Below are 13,503 nucleotides of genomic sequence, written 5' to 3' on the forward strand. Positions count from 1 at the left end.
CTTAACACCTGTTGACACAATTCAGAAACTGGACTGTTTATGCAGAAGTAGATTTTTGCACATGAATTGCTTGTGAGCATGAAAGTATTCTGCATGCATACAAGGATACAGGATTGTTATTTAATTGTATTTAACACTGCAGATTTTATACATGGTCATCCTTGCTGAACCATGTTGATGTGTGCATCCCTTAATGAATTAGTAGCAGAGTAATCTCTGATAGTGTCAGTCAATTGTTTATGGGGGTAGATGTTGAACTCAGTTGCCTGTTTCTGTCCTACCACTCCAAAAGATGAGTGGCACTGTCAGGGTGACCGTTACATGAATGAAGCATGCATGCAAGCTGCCATTATTCATAAGACTGTTACATGTAATGGTATCTTGAATTACTGTACATTTTTTTGTGTTTGGGATCAGACCAGGTGTATCCCTTTTTGATTTACAAGATGTTGTTGAAACCTTAATGTTAGAAAGCTTCATGACTTCATTTGTGAGTACAGTTTCTTGGTAAATTTATTGCTTTATGTGTCTCCTTTGGAATTAAATTGTGTTTGGTTGTTTTTATTACCTCTCATAAATCCATGGTCTTTGATTTTGTGTATTGTCTATCACTGCTGCTCACCTTTTTATTACAGATTGGGGATTATTATTATCTTTTTTCCCTGGCTTGCTGACAGAATCCAAACTTGTGTAGGCCTGTACCTTTCTAATTTATCTCTTTCTTATGAAATCCCTCCCCCCCACCACCTACACACTTAATAAGCTTGTTACAGGCTGACAGTTGTGCTGCTGTCTTCCTGCTGATATATTTTATTGCAGTTTTATTTGTTCCTGGACATGCATTTTCTTTTCAGACTGAATGCATAACTCCAGTAGTATTAATAAGAGGAGTATGCTTTCTGCATGGATTTATAACTTAGCAGACCCTGGTTAGAGGCAGAAATGTGTACTATTTGAAGATTCCCAGCATCAGTGCTATAACAAACATGAGATGTCCCTGTGTTTTCATTAGCTGGTCTATTTGGTGCTTTTCTTGCGAGTAACCATATAATCACTTTTTAGCACAAACCTTTTTTATATTGGTTATAAAGGCAGGAAACATCTGCGGGAAAGCGAGTAACGGATCCATCAATAAACGTAAGCACAAGCCTCAAGTATTAGAAGGCACAAGTGAAGCAATCCACGGTGTAAAATGTAATTGCAGAATGTAACAGTTGCACCACAGCATCATTAGCTGGAACAAGCATCACGAACTGAAGATTAAGCCATACTGCACCTCATTTTATTATCAAGCTGGGCAGATCTAGTAACTATCACAGTTATTACTGCACATAGAGGAGTCCAGATTGGGAGGTTGTGCCTTCCCTTCCCCCTACTTGAAAAAAGCCAAACATTTCATTGTCTCTGTTTTGATTTTCAAGGGTCTGATTTCAGACCCAGGAAACAGCAAATTGTTTGCATTCCCATTTCTACGTAGTCAATTCAAGAGGGGTGGAGGGGGAACTCTTTTGTCACAGCCTGCCCAGAGTGAGATCAATCCAAACCATCTTCTATGATCTCTCACAGTTTGTGCCATACTTTCCAGTTTCCTTGTACAAAACCAAGTAAGCTGTAAACAAGCGTTCTTGCACTGTTTCACAGTCATGATGCACTTTGACACACCACGTTGTTCTTTTCATACAAAGGCACTTTGGTGCTGCTGAGGTGTTTAGCGTGCACAAGGGCCACCTTGCTGACACACAACTATAAGGAAGGTACTACACAACGGGCCTCACCTGATGCCAAACAAAACTGTAGAAACCAAGAAGCTGTTCCCATAGAAGAGGCCTAAGGAAGTTTTGGATATGAATGGGATGGAGGTGATTAGGTAAGGCAGCCACATGCCCTGTGCGATGGACATGTTGATGACTGCACTTCTCCTCCCACACCCAGCAATGTCCCTGTCACAGCTGAGCCATTGTTAAAGGGACACTCCATCTTAGCTGCGAATGGAGGAGGAGGAGATAGTTCAAGGGCTGTTGGGTGGAGAAAATGTGAAATGTTGTGGATGGAATTTAGCTCTGACCCCGTCTAAATCTGCTGCAGATTAAACATCCACACAGATGCCCTGCTTGCACCCGCCTCAGAGATGTTTGTGTCATAATGGATCTTGAAGCTGTCAGAAGATTTTTTGCTGTTATTGAAAGAAAAGCACACTTAGCAACTCATATAGTCTTCCTTCAGACATGGTCTTATTACCATTGGATTCATTGGACTCCCACAGAAATCTGGAATCACCATGGTCCATTGCAAAGCACTGCTGCCTAGTCTTCCCTTCCTACCCTCACATAAAAGTTTCCTCCAGGTAAAAAAACCAAACAAAGAACACCCTGGTATCCATGCAAAGTGCTAGCTCTTCTGGGGTAGGAATATCTCTGAATGCTGGGGCTTGAATATTCTCTCTTCTTAAACTAGCATCTGTTGTTTTCGGACTCATTTGAAAGGAATTTCCTTGTTGCACATCTAAGTGCCTGCGTGTGTACGATTAGCAAGGAAATGAGGCAAAATTTGGTTTTGTTTTCCGAAAGGCACGCACCAAAAATAGGTTCATTCTGTAATGATTTTAATAAACTGCAACTGTGCAACACATGAGCCATCCTTTTTCAAGCATACGTTCTCAGTCCAGGAATTCAGTGCGTGTTTTTTTTTTAATGATGCTACATTCTTAAGATGTTTGTGTGCTTACTATTACTGAATGTACAATGCACATTGCACAAATTAGCGTCAGGCTGAGTGCTGAGTGAGTAAACAAGGGTGTTAAAACTAAAGTTACACAATATAAGAGTGACAGCAAACAGGTGTTTTCTTGAATGAACTGCAAACAGCAAAAGTCTGAAAGTAAATCCCCATTCTTAAAGCCAAGTGCTGATCCTATTACAGCCCTTATTTATACTCCTAAATCTGCAAAAGAGTCTAAAAGGAAGCAGTTATTGTACAGTGGTGCTTAGCTGTATTTACATATGTACGGAAAACATTTCTACTCCTTCCTACTGTTTCAGGAGGCTCATTAATATTACTTAAAATATCACAGGTGTTTCCATGAATTAGTGGCTCTTAAAAGCCAAGTGTTAATGAACCCAAAGGTTCATAACTACTTGTGGGTCCAGTCAGAGGTGACCAGATGCAAAGGAAAGACTATATCTTTCAAGCAATTTTTAAAGTGGATAATTTTGGCAAATAGAGTTTATCATGCAGGAATTTTAAAAAGCTATACTTTTGAAAATTTCCTTTTCTACACAACTATTAAACACAATTGCCTCATTCTCCTTTACATTTGGTCACCAAAGTTTCTGCAAGGAAATAAGAATGCAAACTTTCAGGAGCCTGAGAACCCCAGAAAGCACAGCACAGTGCTGCTGAAGAATGCTAGCAGGAAAGCTGTTCTAATAAGAATTTTCATAAATGGAGTGTTCCTAATGGGTTACATAGACTCTGCCTAAAATTTCTGTGCATGCATGGGGTGATTGTTGCTGATCCCCTGCCCCATGGTCGCTCTCATTCCTCTCACCCATAAATTACTCTTGGGGGATTCTTCATCCCCCTGCAGTGGTATTTCAAGTGTCACTTTCAGCTGCAGTGGGGAAGTCATGCTTTTGTTATTTCACTTGCGGAAATCTTAGATGAGATACCAGTCAGAGTGAAGGTAGCCCCTGTGGGAAACTTTGTGGGTCCATGATTTAGGAGTTTGTATGTTCTCTGTGTTGGACAGGGTTGTACTTTCTCTTAAAAGTCACCTTTGTATTTGGGGGCTACTCCTCGATTCCCCAGGAGCATCTGTGGCTGTCATCTTCATCCTCAGTGGGAATGCCAGTGTCCTTCAATTTGGTCAGAGTCACAGAGCTTTGGTCACAATAAGTGATGCCTTAGGGATATCAAGGATGCCTTTGAAGAGTGCTCAGAAACTGCAGTTTATTCAATTTGTCTGTCAGCATGTTGATGTTTTGTGCTTATAAGTCCACTTTAATATCATCTATTCTCAGCTCCAGTAATACTTTAATATCTGGGAACCTGGGTAACTCAAGGGCTACTTTTATTCCTTATGAACCTGCCCAAACACTGGGATCATTTACAGAGACATTTCTTCTTGTAGTTCAGAAGTGTATGGGTGATTACATGGAACAGAGTATTATCTATAGTGACACCAATGCTATGGGACTCTGCTAAGACTGACGGGCTTGATGCTTCACTGTTGGCTTGTTAATATAATGTTAAGATGATATTTTTCTTGGGGTCCTCTTTAGAAAATGAAGTACTAGTGGAGTCCCTTTAATTTTAGTTTGCTGAATTAAACTCCCACATTGCCTGCCTCTTATTCACATGTTTGTGCTTTTTATTATTAAATTCATTGTATCCTTTTAAATTTAGTTGTAAACTGTTCAATGGATCCACGGAAGGATAGGATCAAAATAGGGATGACCTGAGTTCAACTGTCCAATACATTCAGCCCCAAACTCAGGTTTGCAACTGTCTGTTGGTCAAAAGTTGGATCACAGCTGATTGCAGAACCAACAGGAAATCTGGTTTGTATCTTCCTTGCTCCTGAGCAAAACCTCTACATGATGGTTGCAAAAGGGAGCTCCTCTCTCTCCTGCAACTTGCCTAGAGACTTTAGAGTAGTACTTTTGACCTCTGCATTGTAAACAAACAAACAAAACAGTATCATATTCTTACTAAATACAAGGATAAACCACCAGTAATCTTTTTATAGCCTGTGAAGCTTATAGGTGGGTTAAAGTTAAGTTGTCTGATTAAACTTCATCAAGAGCAGCAGTGAACCAATGTCACGTACAGATTTGACCATGAAAAATGAATGGATAACACTGACCATATTTTTGAATTCAAGATCAGCCAATGCTTTTATGGAATTTAGCCATTGATTCCTTGAAAAGAGCTGAAAGAGTTAATGGTTGGCATGTGTACCTCTCTTTCTCCTGCCAATGCATTTGCCTTTTGACAGGGTGTCTCAAGCTGTCCACCATCTGGGTGCTACTCAACCATTCTGGCTGTCCAGAATTCCAACTGAATGAAGGCCCACCTACAACCAAATGGCCACACATTTTGTAACTTCAGTATGATTCATAATTTGTCATGACATTATAGAAAAACATAAATTTTAGCAACAAAGGTTATTGAGTCTTCTTCTTTTGAACCAAGTTCATTTTAACAAAAGCTACACTATGGTATCTAGATGATTTGTACTTCCTGTCTTTAAAGTTCTGCAAGTGGGATTTCACATTCACATTCTGATAACATTTCTAATTTCTCCACTTTACAAAAAAAAAAAAGTTCCTGGTTACTGCTGGGTTTGGAGTATGACGTACCTTCCTGACTCATGCCTTGACTTGGGTCCTTCTGTTACATGGAGGGGGATTAGTGATGCACAGCTGAGGTAGGAGGTTGAGCTTTCCATCACTAGTACACCCAACCTGTTTAGTGAGAAATAGGAATAAACTTGCCAGCATCAATATCTAGCAACATTTCAAACATGCCAAAGCAGAGGCGTTATATCCAAAACAGCAGATGAAGGTAGTTTTGGTCACTGTGGAAACTGGACCTTCCTTGAAAAAGAACCAGAATATGCCGTGCAATTTTGCTGTGATTTAGCAGGAAGAGGAACAATGGGTTGGATCCAAACCATGAGTTGGATTTAAAGGTCAATTTTCACTCCCTAGATTAGCATCATAAATTCGGATCACTTGTTTCCCCCCCCCTCACTGTTTAAACAGGATGTATGTAATTTACCACACCCCTGGTATCATACCAAATCTATATGCAAATATAATATTTCATCAAATGCAGGGCATTTTCTCTAGATCTGATATATGAAGTTTCACCTACCACCAAATAGATACACATTTTGTGACTTCAGTTTGATCCATAATGTTTAGGTCCTGTAGGCTTTGTCAGGAGGAATCAGAAACATGTACCTAGCGCTATGGATAGTAGGAACACCAGGTGCGTGTTCTGATTCCTCCTGATAAAGCCTGCAAGGCAATAATTGAGTATGATATTGGTATGTGTGTGTGTGTCTTAGTGTGTGTGTCTTATATTCAGGGTGTGTGTTTTTTTATAGCAAATACAGTATTTTAGAGATCAATATCATATGTGAAATGAAGATACACTGAAAACTTTGCTTAATAACTTAGGGAGACTGAGAACAAAGAAAACTTTCAGTTGTGTAAGTTATATGACTCTGATTTTTAGCTCTGATACACTGATGACACATTTCCTATCTACCTTAAACAAAGGAATAAAGTATTTACTACCAGATTGTCAAGAAAGAAATTGGAATTTAAGGAAGAAATTTAAACTATTTTCTTTTGAATTTAAGCACATTTAAGATAGAGGATCCTGGAAAACTGAGTAAAAATGTTAATCCTACCACAGTTCCACAATCCAAAATACCAGTTAGGAATTTCCCCCCTCCAGTTTTCCAAATTTTTGGCTCCAATGTATTCTATTGGATAACAGGGGGTCTTTTAGGGGATATGGAGTGTGTGTTTTTAGAGCATACAACACCAAATTTACAGAGAACCAATGGCCCCATCTCCTCTAAAGGTCCCCCAGAAGTATTGCTAACTCTGGGTTGGGAAATTCCTGGAAGTTTCAAGACAAGAGGAAGGAGGAATCTGGGGAGAGGAGGGAGCTCAAAAGGATAATGCCATAAAGTCATTGGAACTGTTTCCTGTAGAATGGAGATCACTTATCATTTTGTGAACATTTGTCCAATACAAAGAGATTGGACAAAGGGGTAGGGCAACAGACCTGTGAACAAGATATCCTTAGCCATCCTGGTTTGCTTTGTTCTCTATGGGGGAGGGGGGGAAGCCATCCTTCCTTCAAAGCAATGTCAAACAGCATCCGAGAAAAATTCATTCCCCCACCCTGAAAAAAACAAAAAACAAAGATCACCTCCTACATAATAAAGCAACAACCCGAAGCACTAAACCTGGTCAATATGGCATCTGCTGTCCAATTCAGAGTCTGGTGGGGGGGGGGGGGGGGAATCACCAGAGCTTTAGAAAAGACTGAGAGAATAAATCCTCCTTAGCTGAGCCAGCCAGTTTTCTGAGTTTTTCTGGCCTCACTGGAGCTTCTCTGGAGTAGGAGAGGATTGATCCTGCTGTTGCTACTGTGCTGTGCTGACATAACGTGGGGGTTTCTTCAGGATTGTGGTGCCTTGACATTCCTGTTTGTTATGGTTGTGTTCCTGGTTAATTGTTTTACTGTTGTTGGCAAGGCTTTTTATTTACTTATTAACTACCTTATTTATTTTATTTATTTTTACATTTGTATGCTGCGTTTCCCCAATCACTCAGGGCGGCTCACAACAACCGCCCTGAGCCTCTGGGGAGGGCAGTATATAAATATAATAAATAAACAAACAAACAACCATTACAATAAATAACAAAAAATTGATTTATAAAATCCTAAAATCCAACTTAATTTAAGTTAAAAGTCTTATAATTCCAGAAGGGCTGCCTCCTTCTCTTTACTGAAAGAGTGACATATTAAGTGCACTCTTGGTGGTCAGGAGGTGGATATTAGATGGTTTAGGTTGAAACCCCAGAACTTTTGATTTCTAAGTCTTAACTGTAGGCCTGGTGAAGCAACTCCATCTTAAAGGCCCTGTGGAACTGTGTAGGGTCCCAAAGGGCCTTGATCTCAATAGGAAGAGTGTTCCACCTGGCCCTTATATTTTTTATTTGTTTATTTTGGTGTAGGGGGTTGGGATAATTTAAAAAATTGGTTCTGTATTTCATGTTTTACACTCTGAATTAGCCTTTTCATTGGGGGAATCTCACATCTGGATGGATTTATTTGCAAATTTGGTATCATTTACTCTAAAAAAAACCACTTCTTAGGAAGATACTTTGGGCCATTCCGCACCAGGATCTATGTGGCAAATTGGTTGTGGAACGAAAAAACGCCATTTTAAATTGTGGAATTCATTGTTATGCACACCTGGCTTTGTAGTGGAATCCAGTTGCGTTTCTATCATTTCCCACAGGTTTCCGGTCTCGGCAAATATCGCTAGCCAGGAAGCGATATTGCCGAGCTTTGTCCCGCCACCGGCTGTCAAGCAGCCAATGGGCGGCCGTTATCATGATCCCAAAAAGCCCCTTTTCCTTTAAGGAAGGTTTTAAAAAAAACACACACACCCACACATTTGCAACGAATCTGCGTTGATTCGTTGCAACGGAGAGACCCATCTAGCTAGCAGGTGGTGTTTGAGCTGCTATTTCATCGTTGCCACTCTCCCCCCGAGTGAAAAAAAATAATAACCCCCCCCCCCCCCGCATGGGTGGAAAAGGAAAATAAACCAGCAAATGGGGCTGTGTGTTGTTTCGTGCTTGGTGACTTAAAACAGCTCTGGGGCGGGACTGCAGCCAGGGAAGCCTCACTGGGTAAACGGAGGCTCGCCGGTGCGTTGATCTCTGCTTGCTCCGAGAAAAAAAAAATGCCGATCGCTTCGCCGGAAGATCAGAGGAGAGAGCTAGGGGGAGGGACTTTGCAGAAACCGCAACAATGGTAACGCACAGAACTTTCCTGCTAGTGTTGCAGATTGGTTGCAAGAGTGTAGCGCTTTCCAGAGGGTGAATCCCCTTTTTGGGATTTCCCTGAAAGCTCTACAACGAAGCACTTTTTGCGGATCGGTTTCAGGAGTGTTGCAGATTGTCAACGACGTTGTGCTTAACAGCAAAACGGTAGCGATTTCAATTTGTAACCATTGTGCTATTTTGAACAAGTGCGGAATGGCCCTTTATTCCATCCAATTTTGTGGAACACATTTTTTTAGAGTTCAAAAGAAAAAGGGGAGGGGAACCCTTACTTAGTATTAAGGCCCTTCTAACTGTTTTTGGATCCAGATTACCCATGGCTATTTTTTAGTAGCACAGGGACCATTCTTGAAAAATACTTTTTTCCCCACTGTCCTGAATAAACCCTGAATCTTGTTAGTCACAAAGGGCAATTTTTGAAAAGTCTATGAAATTATATTTACACCAGAACATATTCTCACATGCTGCGCATCATACACATCACAAATGTAAAGAGATTTGGTCATGTCATTCTGAAATACTAGTTGTGTAACTGAATTTGGAATGTAATACTCTGGCAAGAGGTATATAGGCTTTCATAACTGCAGCCCTGCCACTTTCTCAGGCAATTAATCACATTGGAAAATGCCATCCAGGACACCCTCAATCATCTGTTGTGTGTGTGCTACCTTTCACTGGGGTTTGGATCCATGGTACTCTAGAGTAGGACTGTGCTGAGTATGTCAGTGAATTGTCAATAATTGTTGGCCTTCAAAATATGTGTCCCATCAGCCCTTGTTCATTCTACTCACACATCCTTATCTCCTTGCTCTTATAATTAAGCTGATTAGTTGTACAAAGGACTTGATAGTTGTGTAACTACTGTATGTATGGATAGAACTGCATAGTAGTGGAAATATAGACAGAACAGGCTCACATATTTAACATATCTACTGCAGTCACTCACAGACAGAGGTCTTCATAGCAAAATTGCTATGATTATCTATAAAACCATTTGCTATATTTTTAAATTTATATTCTGGTCTAGCAATTTAACCCCCTCCCAAAGAAAACCCCATTTAAAGCATTACTGAGGCTGTTGTCCAATGTGTTCACACTTGGATTTTAAATTACCTGTGGAGACAATACTACCTTTGAGATAGTTTCCATTTGCATCTTTGTTCTGTTATGCCACATTGTAGTACATAGTTCATTTCCTTTGTAAGCTGATGACATGGTTGCTCATTGGAGCATTGACTCAGAACCATGTAGTAATTGTTCAACTTCAGGCAAGACAAGCGTATTTATTTTTCTTCATTTGTCTTTGGAATTAGGCACATAAAGTGTGAGGTTATCAAACATGACGTTTTCAGACATATGCTCAGATATCAGCTCTCTAAGCTATGTAATAACTCAAGAGTGTAATTTCCATATTTAGGCACCCTAAGCACCCTATCAGAAAGAAACATCTTTAAAGTATCAGCATGCCTTTAGCAACTGATTAAAATTAAAGCATTTTAAATATCCAGGCCAATTAACAACAGAAAAAACTTGCTAGACCCACCAATTTCTATAAGCAGCCATGTATGGTCATAAAAATGAGAATAAATAAGCAACACTTATTTGACAAATGAACTAGGGCCTAACTCTAGCCCCACAAAATGTGGTTAAAAATGGTGGTGAGAGACCCTAAAATATACATAAGAGCAACTGTTGCAAGGCTGTGAATTTCAAAGAAGGGTATTAGGAACAGGCTGTGACTGTAATTGTTCAAGCTCTAGTAATCCAGCCTGGGCCTGGCCATATCCTGCTATGAATACTTATTTGTACCTTGATATGAATAGCTATTACATGCTGAATAGTTATTTGAAGGATGGTATCGACATATATGTATGTATGTATTTGTGTGTGTGTATGTATGTGTATATATATGTATGTATGTATGTATGTATGTGTGTATGTATGTGTATATATATTATTTTATTTTATTTATTTATATTTATATACCACCCTTTATATATACACACATATACATATACATACACACATACATATACATATACATACTAAAAGGATAACATTTAACTGGTCTGAAAGGCTCACAAATCAGGCAGAACAGCAGAACAAGGGAGATGTGGTCTGTGATGGATTGTGCTTTAAAAGCTCATAAACATGGTGGACTGTGAAGAATTAATGTCTCACAGAGCCAAACAGCCTTTGAGTGAAAGGCTGTTCAAATGGATTTCATTGGATAGCCTAGCAAAGGCCTAGCAAAGCTTCCTCATGCCTTGACCTGGGTACCCCTGTCGAGGCCTGGTGATGCAGCAGCTGGTGTGACTCAGGGCAGGGAGAGCACTGGTGGGGGTTGCCTCCCTCCCCCTGGGCCTGCAGTCCCATGCCCTCCCCCTCAGCTCCATCTTGCTGCCTGGTTTACTGAGCTGGAACTTCTTCCATGAAGAGGGATGTAGCCAGGGGTGGAACAGCCTAGCTGATTGACCATTTATTGGACAGATGGCCAATCAGGTAGGCAATGAGTGCCAACTCCTCCCACCACCCTAGTCAGGTATTATTTATGTTACAGATAAACACAGTCCCTTGAAGTTCAAATGCCATAAACTTCCCTGCTAAGACAGTACCCAAGAGGCTACTCACCTGCTCCTGCAATCACAGATGTATTAGAAGACTCCTAGCTGGTGTGAGGAAGGGAGGAGAGACAGAAGCAATCAAGGCCAGAAGTCAGAACAACCAGCTCTTGTTGTGGAAGGAAGAATGCTTTTGTTTGTAAGCAGCGACCTCACCAGTAACTTTGGAATCCACTTGCTTTGATGGGTGGAGCCTCTAGAAATGTTCAGTATGCAAAAAAAATGTATCCCTTTTTTGCAAAAATATCAGGCTTTTTACTGCTCTTTCCCTGCCTGTTTTTTTTTTTTTTTTGCAAAAGCAGACCTGACATCTGAACCCATTCACACAGCGAATTTACCTTCCTTATATACATACATAGCTTCAACATGGTAATTGATGGAGAGGGGAGTTAAAAAGCTGAGTTGTATGGGTGCCTGAACTTTGCTGGCTAGCAAAGCAGAAAGAACCATGGAGAACAAAACAAACAATGTTGCTATTGTCTTTTTTGCAAGAAAGGGACAGGATCAACAGCAGTAGATGGTGCCTCTTGAGGTAGGAAGAACAGTATGGGTCTGGGGGTGATAGCAGCAGACAAGCAGGTTGGAGGGCTATACAGAAAGGACGCCTTCCCTCCCCCCTGGCCCTTTACTTCACCCCCCCTGCCCTTTTCAACACACTTCGGGTGTCATTGTCTCCCATCACTCCCAGATGGGAATATCTCGTTGCAGAGAAACAAGCTCAGGGTTCCCATTGATTTGTCATTGTCATGAGTTAAAATTTCCATGAAAATAAAATGTTCCTTATGTTCATTGTTGTGGCGTGTCTATCTTATTTTGAAGGGACGTTTAAACATTACCATAGCGATCAGAGAGCACTAGGGCAGTGGTTGAGAGTAGAGGAGTAAACTACCCCCCCACACCGGGCCTCAGTAAAAGGCATTGAGTGGTCCCCGGTGAGTGGTCCCTGGTGTTGAGTGGTCCCCGGTGATAAAAAGGTTGGGGACCACTGCTCTACAGCATTGCTTAGTCTTATAACATCTAATAGAGAAATTCAATTCTAGGTCTGTAACCTCGTTATATGCAGCCTTTGCTGACTTTGTTGACTTCATTGTTGACTGCTTTTGACTCTATTTCAAGGCCAGGATTATGGGCTGAAATGGAGGCTTCATCAATAGATGACTCCTCTTTCTGTTATGCTCCCTACATGAGCAGACCTTACTTAGAGTCAGATGCAATAAGCAAGGCCACCTAACTGAACAGATAAAAAACTTATAAAGGTGTCAGATAAAGCTGGCTATTAGTTCCTCTACTTTTCATCTATTACATTAACAACCCAGTAAACTGTTTCAAACCTGCAGATTGCCATGCACCTAGGCTGGTGGGACAGCACATACCAGCCCTTCCCTATACTTTATCAACAAACCCCATGGGCCTAAATAGGGCCCTTGTCTGCCTGGTGAAATATAGTGAGAAAGAAACACAATTAAGGAATCAAAACCTAAAGCCCTTGGTAATTTCTCCCAAACTAGACCCTGGTTTGTAGCTGGGAAAAAGCTTGAGCAAGTAAAAGCATTCAAATATTTGGGTCTTTGGAATTCAGCCTTAAGCATTGCGGGAAGATGTCAATCTTAGGGGGAAAATAATAAATTTAATCACTCAAATGGAGCTTATCTTTTACCAGCAGCATTCAAACTTTTTCATGCTAAGGTAGCACCATAGATGCTCTATGGGACCTTTTTAGGTTAATTTAAGTCCCATTTTGCTCCACTCGAGCAGGTGCAATCTAAATTCTATAGAGCCATATTACATCTTACAAAATGCATATCTAATTCCTGGATAATACTAGAGACAGGGTTTATGACATTTGAAACCAAAATTGACTTTGCTTCCATTTCTCTCTGGCTCAAGGTACACTGGACTCTTGCAGGGCTATTACCCCTAACCGTATGTGACAATAACAAATCAAAGTGAGTCCTACCTACAGAGATGGAAATTAAAAGACTTGGTTTCTTCCCCCAGGTTATTGGCATTGTGATAAATCAGGTGAAAATTGCAATTAAACAAAGGATAGAAGATTCTGAGTGCCAAATGGATCTTGCTTGTACCCCTAAATACCTTGCTCCATACAATACTACATATATCCAAGTCCCGGCAGAGTATATTTCTTTACTAGAAACCAAACATCTTAGGAGGGTCTTCTCATTAGTGAGGGGATTGGTTTGCCCTCTGCATTTCTGAAAGCCTGTTATAAGAAAGTGCCTAGAGCAGAAAGATTTTGCTCTTGCAACTCTGCGGAGGTGGAA

The 13,503-nt window shown here is 40.6% G+C and overlaps 2 long non-coding RNA genes across 2 annotated transcripts in view; one reads left to right on the plus strand and one right to left on the minus strand.

Annotated features, from left to right (window-relative positions):
- The window catches only part of LOC143839812 (uncharacterized), a 48,482-nt gene extending 46,033 nt beyond the window's left edge, over positions 1-2,449 (plus strand). The window contains exon 6 of the long non-coding RNA XR_013231872.1: positions 2,086-2,449. This is a non-coding gene — a long non-coding RNA (uncharacterized LOC143839812). The remainder of the gene's footprint in view (positions 1-2,085) is intronic.
- Positions 2,450-3,860: 1,411 nt separating this feature from the next.
- LOC143840672 (uncharacterized) lies at positions 3,861-11,369 on the minus strand. The gene is made up of 4 exons (XR_013232301.1): positions 11,232-11,369; positions 6,805-6,924; positions 5,361-5,465; positions 3,861-4,668 (listed from the first exon to the last, which is right to left on the minus strand). It is a non-coding gene; the product is annotated as an uncharacterized LOC143840672 (long non-coding RNA).
- Between the last annotated feature and the right edge of the window lie 2,134 nt (positions 11,370-13,503).

The sequence above is a fragment of the Paroedura picta genome, chromosome 6 (assembly GCF_049243985.1).
Source record: "Paroedura picta isolate Pp20150507F chromosome 6, Ppicta_v3.0, whole genome shotgun sequence".
In the NCBI taxonomy this organism is placed as follows: Eukaryota; Metazoa; Chordata; class Lepidosauria; order Squamata; family Gekkonidae; genus Paroedura; species Paroedura picta.